This window comes from Alligator sinensis, unplaced genomic scaffold (genome assembly GCF_000455745.1).
Source record: "Alligator sinensis unplaced genomic scaffold, ASM45574v1 scaffold134_1, whole genome shotgun sequence".
Classification (NCBI taxonomy): Eukaryota; Metazoa; Chordata; order Crocodylia; family Alligatoridae; genus Alligator; species Alligator sinensis.
The window spans coordinates 1,852,342-1,865,388 of NW_005841920.1; the positions used below are offsets into that span (position 1 = coordinate 1,852,342).

The 13,047-nt window shown below is 49.1% G+C and overlaps 1 protein-coding gene across 2 annotated transcripts in view; it reads right to left on the reverse strand.

Moving 5' to 3' along the window:
- USP46 (ubiquitin specific peptidase 46) overlaps positions 1-13,047 on the reverse strand; it is a 72,093-nt gene that overhangs the window by 53,525 nt on the left and 5,521 nt on the right. The gene's annotated exons all lie outside the window — the stretch shown is intronic.

Sequence of the window (13,047 nt, forward strand, 5' to 3'; positions counted from 1 at the left end):
CGGGGTCGCGGCGGCGGCCTAATGAAGCCGCAGGGTTTTGTTGTGTGTGAAACAGCGTGAGGTGTCGGGAGCTTTCCTGACCCCGCTACGGACTGCGCTGCGCTGTCCCCTGCTTCCCAGACACACCTGAAGGTCCCTGGGGACTGAGCCTCCGCACGTGGGGCCGAAGAAATAAGGACTGGGCGTTGGCGCTGCCATAGCACCTCCTGCCCTGGAGTCAGAGCTAGGGCGGCCATTCGTCCCGTTTCATAGAGGATGGTCCGGTTTTCTGGTCCTCCGTCCTCTATTGATATGAAACTGGATGCCTTTATGTCCTCTATTTTTCACCAGTTGGCACCCCTTGCCCCCCGCAGTGCCCTGCAGGAGCTTGCCACTCAATGCCACCACGCCCCGCCACGGCTGCCTGCAGGGGCTCACGGTGCCCCCCAGCTTCAGGAGGCACATGACATTCATGGTGGGCCTCAGTGCAACTGTCCTCTTTTCTTGAGATACCTCAATGGCCACCCTAATCAGAGCACTTGCCAACCATCAGTGAACTGAGGCCCACAACATACTGGGAACATGACTATGCTGCTCCCGTACGGCACGACAAAGACTTGTGTTGAGACACAATGTGCTCACACTTTCTCCCCAGAAATGGTGGGTGATGGCCCAGGACACCATGGTCAATGGGGTGCCATACACACACATGTGAGCAGTAGAAGCCCTCACAGCAGCACTTCCCCTGTCCCACCCCGCCCTGGCAGGAGCAGCAGTGCCCAGTCTAGCCTTCCCACCACCTCCCTTCCACCTCCAGCCGCTGCTCAGGTAGGGTGGCCGTCATAAAGGACATTTCGGTTTTCTGCTACTCTGTCCTCTATTGATACGAAATGACCAAATCGCTGATTATCCAAATTAGCATAAAATCTTAGGATTCGGTTAAATCGAATCAGGGACAGTGATCCGAATCAACTAATTGAATCGCTGTCCCTGATTCAGGCCAAATCCGAATCGAATTGAATTTGGCCTGTTTTGCACACCCCTAGTACTAGGCACTTTCCTTGCTGGCACACACCCAGGCCTGCATTAAAGCAACCACTTTACCCCCAGAGAATTAAACACTGCAAGAATAACTATACGGGGCAAAAGACATGTTTTTCTCTTCATCTCCCTCTCCCTCATTTCCTCCTCCCTCCCCAAAGCCTGAAAGCTAATTTGGGTATACTTTTGACCACAGTAGGATTCTAGACAATAGCAGCTTCATTGTGCTGGGGCCTGAACCCACAGCATTTAGGTAGGCAAAACACCCTAAAATCAATGGAACCTGTTTTTTTCCAGAATAAGGTCAGGTCTGCGATCATTAATAAAAGATCTGATATCTGTTAAAGAGGACTGAAAATAAAACGTTACCAGCAGAACACTGTTATTTGGTTTTAGTAATATATGTTGCTGGCCACAGGCCACTTCATAGTGAACGAATGCCAATATTACAAAAGTCACCATCCAAATCGACACTAATTTGGTCTGCTGACAGTTTCAGTGGAGAGGCCAAGGACTGAGATACTGTGGAGACGAACTACTGTCTTATCCCTAGTAGCCTGAATTCATCGTTACTAATCAGAGTAAACACATGTTAATGGCATGGTGGGGGAGTGGGGGAACCAAACGTTAAGTTCCACTTGTATGTTTACCAGAGCTATTAAGCCAGGTCCCCCAATAAGTACAAAATTTACTTTATATAAAACTCAAATAAACACAGAAGCAAATTAGTCTTTCATCCTCCATTGACTTCATGGAATTACACACGGATGAATTCAATCCTGTGAATTGAATTTCATTAGACCTAGATTCTCAGTTGCACCAGAGCTATGCCTAACCCAGCTAAGGGGAAGCTGGTGGGAATCAAGAGGTGACATTACACACCTCTCCACTTGGCTGCTGGATCAGTCAGGGCCTGGAATAGACTCCAATGTGCATGAGAAGCCAACTAGTAGCTCTAAATCATACAGATGAGCCACACAGGTATCATTTTATCAGCCACTGATCATTAGAGTGCTATGCCTTTTGCTGTCCCTAGCCTGCTTCAAACATGTCACTTTCCTTTGGTAAGGAACAGATGACAAAGACCTGAGTGCTGGCTTTATACTGTAAAGGGATTCCTACGACATTGACAGTGCCCCACTGCCACTTTCAAGACCTCTTTCAATTAGTGGAGCATCACGAGGATTCGATCCAGGCTAATAATCTGGCCCTAATATTATTTTAGCTCACTTTTTTAGTTCATAATGTGTACATGTGAAGGCATGCAATAATTGCAAATGCAACACTGATTACTGCAAACATCAAGTCAAGACAGAAGGTAAGACTTTAAAAACAATCTTTAAAAGTCTTGAAAAAATAGCTATCATGGAATAATCAGCACACAACATTTAGTTATTATTTGATTTTTCTACTGATATAAGTGACTAGCAGCATTGTAAAACTCCTCATTTAGCTTTTAACATTCAAAATAAATACCACATTTATCAATCATGAGGTACCGAAATAGTTCATGTTTCTCCCAATCAAAATGGTTTGTGTTAGCGGTGCATTTCAGGAATAGGAATAAGAAAGAAATGAATCTGACACAGTTCAAAGTAATTGTACTGAGATGAGACCAAGTAAATCTGGTCTCATCTCAATACAATCTCTGGTCTTTATTTGCAAGTAAATCAAGAAACATGAAAAAATACTTCTTTAAATCTTAAACATTTTAACATTAAAAAAGCCAAAGTCTGTCTGTCCATGATGCTTTATTCACACTCTGATTGGCTAATGGAAACAGCCAATCAGAGTGCTCCAATCGTGGGGGAGCACTGCCATGATTCCAAAGCTGCGCTGAGGACTGGACAGAGGGTGGGGGAGCCAAAGCCAGCAGCACTCCCTGCAAGCGGCACCAAGGACTGGACAGGTGGTGGGGGAGCCAAGGCCAACAGCACTAGCCTCAGCTCCCCTATCCTGCTCCGTGGAAGAGGCAGAACAGTGGCAGCATGGGGTGTTCGGTGGCGGCACACCATCCCAGCCCCCTCCCCCTTGTCATTCTTGATGGGCAATTGGCTAGTTTCATATAAAAGTGATGATGAGATTAGGGAAAAGACGACTGGAAGGAAAGATACAACAATGGATAAGACAATGTAGAAACAACTTTATAGAATGCCAAGCAGTGCCATAGAAAAAATTATTTGGTAGCAGAATTGTGGATTGATTCAATAGTCTACAGCCTGAAAGAATGCTGTGAAATGTTTGTAGTTTATCAAGAAAGGATACCAAAATACAGTTTCGCACTGGGTAATTTACAAAGTTTGATTGGCATCTGTGCCCGCCTCCGCTCTATTGTACGCTTCCGCACCACCTTCGCCCGAGCAGCTGATCTTGCTTGCCAGGGACCTACGTGCACCCCAGAGGGCACCTCGGCTGTCTTCAGGGTGACCTCCTAACTCACCTGCCACGACTTTGAATGGTTCTTTAGTGTGGGGGGGGGTCCCCTTTGAGGGTGCCTCCAGAGTCCTCACGCATCTCGGCGGGCGTTCACGGGGCTCCAACCTCCCCTACACCCAATGTGCCACCCTTAGAGACGGGCCTCCGAGTCTTTTTGCGGCTATCCCCTACTGGTGTCTTCCCTGGTCTCTGCGTTGCCTCTCGACGATGACCACCCAGGGCCCTGGCTGAACCTCGGTGGGAGGGTCTGGAGACCCTCGGCTTTTGGGCTTGTCTTCTCCAGTGCCCTTAGCCCTCTGTGTCTGCTGGCAGTAGCCGCCAGTGCGTTCTTGCGTGGCTCCTCTCTACCCCTTTGATGGGGTCCTAGTCACCCTCGCCTGGTGCTAAGGACTCCACTAATCTACCCTCAAAAGGGGACCGAGATAGATGAGCCCTAAAGGGGAACACTATCAATGTCTTGATCCTAAACCCCTTTGCCCTAAAACACCCGAAGTGAAACAAAAATGAACAAAACCAACAGCCTGACCACCAGTGAGGTGTGACAGAAAAGAAAGAAGGGAGGGAGAGTACTAAAGGAAACGGAGCACCCACAGTGAGAGCTCCGTACACCCTTAGCCCCTAACGCCCCTAGGCTAGGGCGCCCTTTGGGTCAGGACCAGTGCTTTCACCCCAGCCGGGGTCTGCCTCTCCTCCTCCAAGCTCCGTCTCTGACCGGGAGCTGCAGCCCCCATTGCCTCTGATTAGGGCTCTCACGCCGGCTCTCCCAGTGGTCACTGCGGGTCTCTCCGCTGGCTCCTTCGATCCCCGCCGGGCTTCTCCAGCTTGGGGTTCCCCGTAGCTCTTGCTGCAGCTGCTACCGTTGCCGGCCTCCCTGCCGGCGTCTTCAATCCCCGCCGGTCTTCCCCGGCTCGGGGATCCTTTGCAGTTCCTGTTGCCTCCACCGCTGCAGCAGCTGCTGCCACTGCCAGCTGCCGGCTGCAGTGGCTGGACGCCTTCTGCCCAGTGGTTCCCCACCGGTCCTCCACTCCTCGGCGTCCACCCAGCGCCTTTGGAGCCACTTTTTATCTCCGCCGGATGGCGTCTCCTTGTGATGTCACCCGGTCACAGCTGGATAAGGGCGCAGCTGACAAACTGCGCGGGCAGTTTCCCACTGCACGTTTCCTCGCTCCTCCCGGCCTCTACAACAGGTATGTTGTTGTTTTCTTTTTACTTTGGTCTGGGGTTTCCTGTGAACACGGCTTCCCCCTCTCCTGGTCCTGTGCCCCTAGGACAGCATCTACTCAAAAATAAGTTGAAAATAAACTGAATTAGGCTATAAGAATGGTTTAGTACCATTTTCTAATGCAAGGGTCTTTTTCCCATATGCAAAATTTTGTCCATTCATTCTCATTTGTCTTAATGAAAGAAAGATATCACAATAGGTACTTATGGACTAGATAATGCTCTTGGTAAAGGAGTGTAAGAAGAATGAATGGATTTTGCAGTTCATTAAAAATGAAAGTGAAAAAATGGTTTGATGTTTGCAAAAGCCATTTAACTGCAACTGTATTCCAATACTATGGGTATTATTCCTATTTTACAACAAAAGTAGTAACTCAGACTGTAAAAAGGAAAATGGTAAGCAGTATTTTTCTTGCTTCTGGAGATTTTGAATGTTTCATGGTACAGCCTTTTTGGGTTTCCCCGTTATTTCATGTTGGGGTAAGATTTTAAGGCCACCTACTTGAGCTTGAGGCTAAACTTTTCTTAATTATCTGGAGGAACAGTCTGTTGAATGTTTTTGGACGCACATGTTTTTTTATAAGATTTCACTCTTAATTGGTGGAAGGATAATTTCTGGGACCTAGGAGATGCCAGACTAGATCAGTCCATCCAGTCCTTTTCTTGGGATGGTACCAAATAGTTCAGCAAAAACATCTAAAACACTCAGGTGACAATTTATTAGCATTTAGTCATCTAAGTGGCCATTGGGTATAATAGCCCGGATGAAATAGAATCTGGATGACCAAATAGTAACAACTTCACCGCCAGTGGACAATTTTGCCATATGGAAAGTTTCTTCAGACTTACCCTCATTTAGAGATTGTCTTATATGCTGCAACATTAAGGGCCATATCCTATTCCATCTTTTGGACATCTAAGTGCACTTAGGCTTCTAAGTATCTAAAATGGGTATGTGGGTCCTCTTTCTCTTTATTGGGTTGTTTGTTTTTTTTTGTTTTTTTGGGGGGGGGGAGGGGAGGGACAAGGGCATGGACTCACAACACTTACAATGGTTTAAATGAAGTTTAAACCTCAAGTAGACAGGTATACATGCCCACTAGCCTGGTTTAAATCAGCCTGGAACATTTCAAAAGTATACCTAACAAATCAAATTCTACTTTGAACTGGTTCACTGTTATGTGGACACCAAGCTTTCTACAGCATGGGTCTGGTCTGTCCTCCAGGCACCCCACACCACCTTACTTCTTCCCCCAACACATAGGGTGCCTATACACGTTCCAACACATTCTGATTAGAACGTGTTGGAGCAGACTTAATTGATCAAATCTGCTGGAGTGTGATGCAGCATCGTCTTGTGTATTCAGCATCCCGTGTTTCAAAATGCAGTGGGGTGCTTTAACTAAAGCCCCCGCTGCCATTTTGAAACATGGGACACTGAATACACAAGACGTTACAGCCTTAATTAGAGCAGCTCCCAAGAGCCACTCTAATTAAAATGCCCCCTTCCCCCATGCCAGAGCATGTGTATAGGCACCCTTTTAACTGCCCACTGGTGTACAGCCAGAACTCTACTGCCCATTTTCTTTCTTCTGTTGGCACATTTTAATCCATGAGCTCCCTTGCACAGCTTGGTCAATAAAACTACCTAACAACCAGCTGTGCCCTCACTCCCTACTCTAGCACAGCCCCTCATCATGCTCCCTCCAACCCCGCTGCAGCCCCTAGGAACTCAAAAGCGTGGGTTCAAACATTTCCCAACATGTCAGGCAAGCATACCTCAGACTTTGGTCTGTTGCAGTTTACTGAATTTTACTTAACTTGTATTTAGGAAATAAGGGAAAGCACAAAAGTGACAACACCCCTAGTCACAGTCAGGCACCCACTTTGAGACCCCTAAAGTGGAATATGATATGGGCCTAGGTTTGATCCAAAATCTTTAAAAGACCTATCTAATGTAACTGTAGATATTCTCATTATATGTAAACTCTTACAGAAATGCTAAATTCAAGGCTTCCAATCAATGGTTAAAATTTTCTTTTCCAATCTACGAGACATATTTCTAGCTGCAGTGCAGATCTTTACTGCATATTCTGTAATCATTCCCTGAATCAAACTTGCATTGACATCAGTGGGAATACTGCAAGAAGAATATGCAATAGCAAGATCTGAAATATGGTTCAGAGAGAATTTTGATTCCAGTGACTCTGTTTGTAAAATTGTAGGAAGGCTTTTCACACCACACTGATTTCAGGCTATAAGATTTTGTGGATTCAGAAAAAAGGGAAATAATTCTGATGTTCATACTCCTCTAACTGAAGCGTACTTTGATTTCATTGTTCTTCAGTTACAAATACTTTTAAGGCAGGAAAGAAGCAAAGTAAATGTAGTTGTTTAACTGGATTATAGGTTCTTTTCTTCTCTTTTCTCTTTTCTTTTCCACATCTATAGAATTTTGTTCTTGTGGTTTTTAGTGATAATATCTTTTTAATTACAAATAAATGAGACCAGCAAACTCTAATTCCTAAGCAGTATAGCAACTATACAAATAAACAACAGTGAACAATTGTTTACACTGTATTAAAATACAAAGCCCTGTCCTATCTTTCTATAATGAACAACTAACCCAGAGTTTCCCTTCAGAGTAAAATAAAGAGAAGTAAAACAAAGAACAATTTATAATACAACAGTGCTAACATAATTTTTGTTGAAAGGTCAAAAGAAACCTCTGAATTTCCTTTTATATCAATCTTGTTCACCTGATTATATATTTGAGCCCTTTTATTTTACTATATAAAATATGTTCCAATTGCAAATATCCTACCTGGCTCTTATTGGCTCTGGATTTCCAATATATTTTCAATATGATATTTTCAAAATACTTTACAAACACAGCTAATCTGATTAAGCCTCACAAGCAGCAAGGAAAGAGTTCTTTTATTTAAAAACATGAGAAAATGTGAAACAGATAAGTTAGTCATTTGCCCAAAGTCACACAGGAAAGTCTGTGGCAGTAGCAGGAATAGATCCCAGAGTTCATGTACTACATTCACAAAACTCTTCTCCACCATAAGCATCCTACTTAAGAGGATTTTTGTACATTTTACCTGACACAAAGCATTGTTCAGAAATAAGCAAGCATCAGTCAGCCAGCTTTACTAAATATAGCTAAACAAGAATCAAAATAAGTATACTTAAAGGATCCAGTTCCAAACAGTTACAATAACATTTTATTCAGCAGCTAAAGCATATTTTGGGAGAGGTGGGAACATAGGCGGCAGATGGGGAAGGCTAATAGGGCTTAGCCCCCTCAAATGTGGGGCAGTGGTAGGGCCACAAGGCAGCCCGGCTGCAGGCTTCCAGGGGTGAGGGAGAGAGTGGGGCTAGGGCTGGGGGAAGGGCAGGCGCTCAGGGCAGGGTGCGGAACTGAAACCCGAGCAGCTCATAAGGGGGTGTGCCGCCTGCTGCTATGCATACCCCTGGAGGCACGGGGGGGCATGTGCCCCTGGATCTGTGTGGGGCAGTGCAGGCTACAGATGTGGGCTGGGACCTGGCTCTTCCCAGGAGGAAGAGGGGAGGTGGATTACGGTCGAGGCAGGTTGTGACAGCATTGGGAGAGGGCTGGGGCGGGGCTGTACCCACTCCAAGATTTGGCATAGCCCACCTGACCCCCCCTCCCAGCATCACTGCCACCCACTGGGAAGAGCCCGCAACTGCCCCAGCCCAGCCCAACCCAAAAGGCACCCCTGCGCAGATCCAGGAGCATGCACCTCCCCATGCCTCCTGGGACACGTGCAGCAGCAGGAGCTGCTGCCCCACCCCGTGTCCCCCAGCCAAGCCATGGCTCTGTCCCACCCGCCCCTGCTGTGCAGGACCTGGCAGGGCAGGCGCAGGGGTCCCAGGGGCTCCATCCCCTCCAGCCTGCTGGTGCAGCTGAGGATGGCCCCACTCTGGCTCACAGCTCCAGGCCCCCACCCCCCCAACCTGCGGGCAGTGCAGGGCCAGGGCCAGGGGCAGGGAAGCAGCTGGAGCCTGGGACAGGGCCAGCATGTCGCTGGGCAACGCCACTCCCCCCCCACAGCCTTTTCACCTCCTCCCACCTCTTCCCCCCACAGACTTTCCCCCCTGGGAAGGGGGGAGTGAGTGCACATGCTCAGCCCCCTCCCCCCGCATTATTTTCTTCCTCTGCCTATGGGTGGGAAACATGTATGTCATTGGACTAGAGTATAGGATGGACTGTTTAGAACAGTGGTCACCAACAGGTCGATCTTGATCAAACAGTCAATCTCAGAGCCTCTTGGGTTCAATCGAGGCTGGGGGGGGCGACTGACCGCATGCATGCATGAATGCACACGCGCACCCCACCCCCAGCCCAGCAGGTCAGTTCATGGAGGAGGGAACAGGCAGGAGCCAGATCAATGCCCCCGCAGCGAGGGACAGAATGCCACATGAGTGGGGCCTTGGCCGGGTGGGTGATGGGAGGATTGAGCCTAGGCAGCTCATCCATGGGCATGGGGTGGGGAGAGGGGGGCTCACGCCACTGTATGCAACTGATGGCAGAGGCCCCAGGGGGCACATGCCACCCCATTTGTGCACGGCAGAGGCAACTGCCATTGCAGGCTGGGCTTTGCACTGAGTCCCACTGCAGCCCGCCTGGGAGCAGCCTGATGCCACATGCGTCCAGCCACTGGGCAGGCAGGGGACAAGGTTCAGCCCAGCGACAGGACATGCATGGTGTGGGGCCGCTCCCAAGCCAGCTGCAGCAGGGCTTGGGGTGCAAAACCCAGCCCACAATGACAGCTGCCTCCTCTGCACACAGATGGGGCAGGCATGTGCACTCCCCTAAATGCTGGGCAGTGTAGGGGGTTGCAGCAGCTATGAGGGAGGGAGTGGGGCTGGAGCAGGGCCAGGCCCTGCACAGTTGGGGCACGGGACACAACCACGAGTGGCTCGTCTGGAGGGGTCCAGGCGGGGAGGGCCAGGCCATGCAGTCTGGGAGGGCATGTGTGGGGGGTGACCCCGCATCTGCACTCTGGCTGGGCAGGCTGCCACTGTGGCTAGGGCCAGGCTGCACTAGGCTGCAGTTGGGCTGGGTGGCGGTGGCATTGGGAGTGAGGCTACAGGGGAGCTGCAGGCACCCGAAAATTTGCTGTAGCCCTCCTATAGGCCCCCCCTCCCAGCGCTGCTGCTGCCACTCAGCCCAAGCACAGCACAGTGCAGCCCAGCCCCCACCATGAAGAGGTGGTGGCCCCAGCTACTAGTTCCCCCTGGCTGCAGGTCTGTGAGGAGCTGAACAGGGTCTTTTTGCCCCAAGTGGCACAACTTGCCTCACACCAAAGTACATGTCCAGGCACGTGTGCTGAGGCAAAAATCTCTGGCACAAATTCATACCGCTCCTATTTGAGCTGCCGTGTGTGGCAGAAGGCCACCTCTGTTTCTACCCAAAAACTCTGCTCTGTGACAATTTGGTTAAGATGGGCCCTGCAGAGGGTACACACCTTACCCTATCTCTTTAGGTAACCTGAGCTGGGTACATTCCTGAGGGAGGGGGGAACCTGCTCCCTTTGCCTACGTGACTAGCATCACGTACCTGGGTGAGGGGCTTGGGCTCCCTGGGGAGCTAGGAACTGCCATTCTGCCCAGCAGCTAGTGATGCATTTCAAATTGGTTGGCTGACAGCCAATAGGTGCTGGCCTCCATTGGGCCAGGTAAATTAGGTCATAAGAGCTATACAAGTTAAAGACTGCCCAGGAAGAGGGGGAAGCAGTCATGAGGAAGACTAAGAGTGAGAGAAGAGCTGGACCATCTGAAACTTGCTTTCTCTCTCAAAACTCATGATCAAGGAACTGCCTACCTCCAGAGGGAATCTCCACCTGCCTCTAGATGATACTTGTGAGTAAGCTACCTGAGATCTAACTAGATATATAGCTTGCAGTAACTCAGATGCGTGATCAAAGGCTACCCAGCCATGCCAGTTTGCTCTATGGGATTTCGTTGATATTGCTCTACCCTGTACCCTATTCCAACCCTACCCCTTTTAACCAATAAAGTTCTCCTTTGTACCTAGCATGGGAGACTTATTGGGTGTGGGTCTAGATTATGCCTTGGGGTCCCCTTGGTTTGGCTAAGGAAGACCACTACTTGTGCTTCTGACTGAGGGAAGCACCCCCAAGTGCTTGAAGTGAGCCAAGTACCCTCGAGGGCTACTAGGCCTGTGTTACCCAAGGCATACAGAGCCAGAATCAAGCCCAGCCCTGGGTGGTGGCAGTTTTTACCCCAGGCTAGTGGGTGTGCTCCAGGAAACAGGGTCGGCCAGAAGTGAGGCACTCCCAGGGAGGCACTCGGAGCCTGGAAGGTGGTTGGGTGCAGTGAGGTGGGTGGGTCAATGCAGGAGCACCCCCTACTGGCCCACCACAGAGTGCACATGCCTGCATGTGTGGATGTACCCTAGATGTCTCCTGTAAGTTCTCCATATCTCAGCTCCATACAGCAAGGCGGGGATCACAACTGCTTGATAAACCATGAGTTCGTTTTTGGATCTGATGTCACAATTTTTGAAGACCCACTTCTTCAGACATCTAAAGGCTGCACTTGCACATTTGAGGCAATGTTGGATTTCTTTGTTGACGTCAGTCTTCTATGAGATGGCTTCCAAGGTATGGGAACTACTCAGTGTTCTCCAGTCTCACTATGGATGTGGATTACTGGAGATGGGGGGTGTTCATTAGGAACCTGTTGGTGAAAGACCTTAGTTTTCTGAATGTTAAGCATCAGTCCCATTTTCTTGTATGCTTCAGTAAAGATGTCGAAGACTGCCTGAAGGCCTGCTTCCAAGTAAGCACACACTACAGCATCATCAGCATACTGGAGCTGAACGACTGAGGTCAGGATGGCCTTGGTTTCATCTTGGAGTCACCCGAGATTAAACAACTTACCATTCATTCACTAGTTTAGCTCCATTCTGGCTGAAAGCTTGTTGGTGGTCAGATGTAGCATCATGACAAGAAATACTGAGAGGAGTGCTGGAGCAATGACTCAGCCTCACTTAACTCCCATTTTAACCTCAAAGGAACCTGTGATAGATCCATTACTGAGAACCACCGCTCACATACTGTCATGGAGCAGGCAGAAAATGGTGACAAATTTTGGTGGGCATCTGTATTTCAGAAGGATCCTCCACAACACTTCTCAGCTGATGGAGTCAAAAGCTTTTGTGAGGTCCATGAAGGCCCTGTAGGGCAGCTTATGTTGTTCCCAGCATGTCTCCTGCAGCTGGTGAGCAGTGAAGATCATGTCAGTTGTGCCACTTGAGGCCCTCAACCCACACTGAGATTCTAGGAGGAGCTCTTCAGCAAGTCAAAGGAGATGGTTCAGGAGGCTTCTCTCAATTATTTTTCCTGTGGTGCACAGCACAGCAATCCCTCTGTAGTTTCCAGTCGGACTTGTCATTTTTTTTTAAGATTGTCACAGTCATAGTGTTCCTGAAGCTGCCTGGGATTTCCTCATAATTCCAGATCCTTAAGATGAGGGCATGAAGCTGTGATGTGAGCTCCTCTCCCCCCTGCTTGAAGATTTCTGTGGGGATTCCATCTGCTCCAGATGTCTTGCCATTCTTCATCTGCTTGATGGCTTTCCTCATCTTGTCATGGGCTGGAGGGATTCTGAGATTATCTCTAACTGGGTGTTGTGGGATGGAGTTGAGGACACTCATCAACAGTCTTAAATGAGAAGGCCCTCAAAATGCTCCTTCCAACGGGCATTGATGGCTCGCCTTTCCTTGATCAGGAGGCAGTTAGACGGGCCAAAGCTACCATGGAGCTGAGGATGGCATCCCAAGTAAAGGACAAGAAATTGTTTTTTAGATACATAGGGAGTAAAAGGAAGGCCCAGGGAGGAACAGGACCCCTGCTAAATGGGCAGAAACAATTGGTGATGGACAGGGGGGACAAGGCTGAACTCCTCGATGAGTTCTTTGCCTCAGTGTTCCTAAGCGAGGGGAACGACAAGGCTCTCACTGGGGTTGTAGAGAGGCAGCAGCAAGGCGCCAGACTACCATGCCGACCATGCGAAGACCCTGAGATTGTGCAGAGTCACTTGGAAGAACTGGTTGCTTTAAGTCGGCAGGCCCGGATGAGCTCCATCTGAGGGTGCTGAAGGCACTGGCCGACATCATTGCAGAGCCACTGGCGGGAATATTTGAACGCTCGTGGCGCATGGGCCAAGTCCCGGAGGACTGGAAAAGGGCCAATGTGGTCCCCATTTTCAAGAAGGGGAGGAAGGAGGACCCGGGCAACTATAGGCCAGTCAGTCTCACCTCCATCCTTGGTAAAGTCTTTGAAAAAGTTATCAAGGCTCACATTTGCGAGAGCC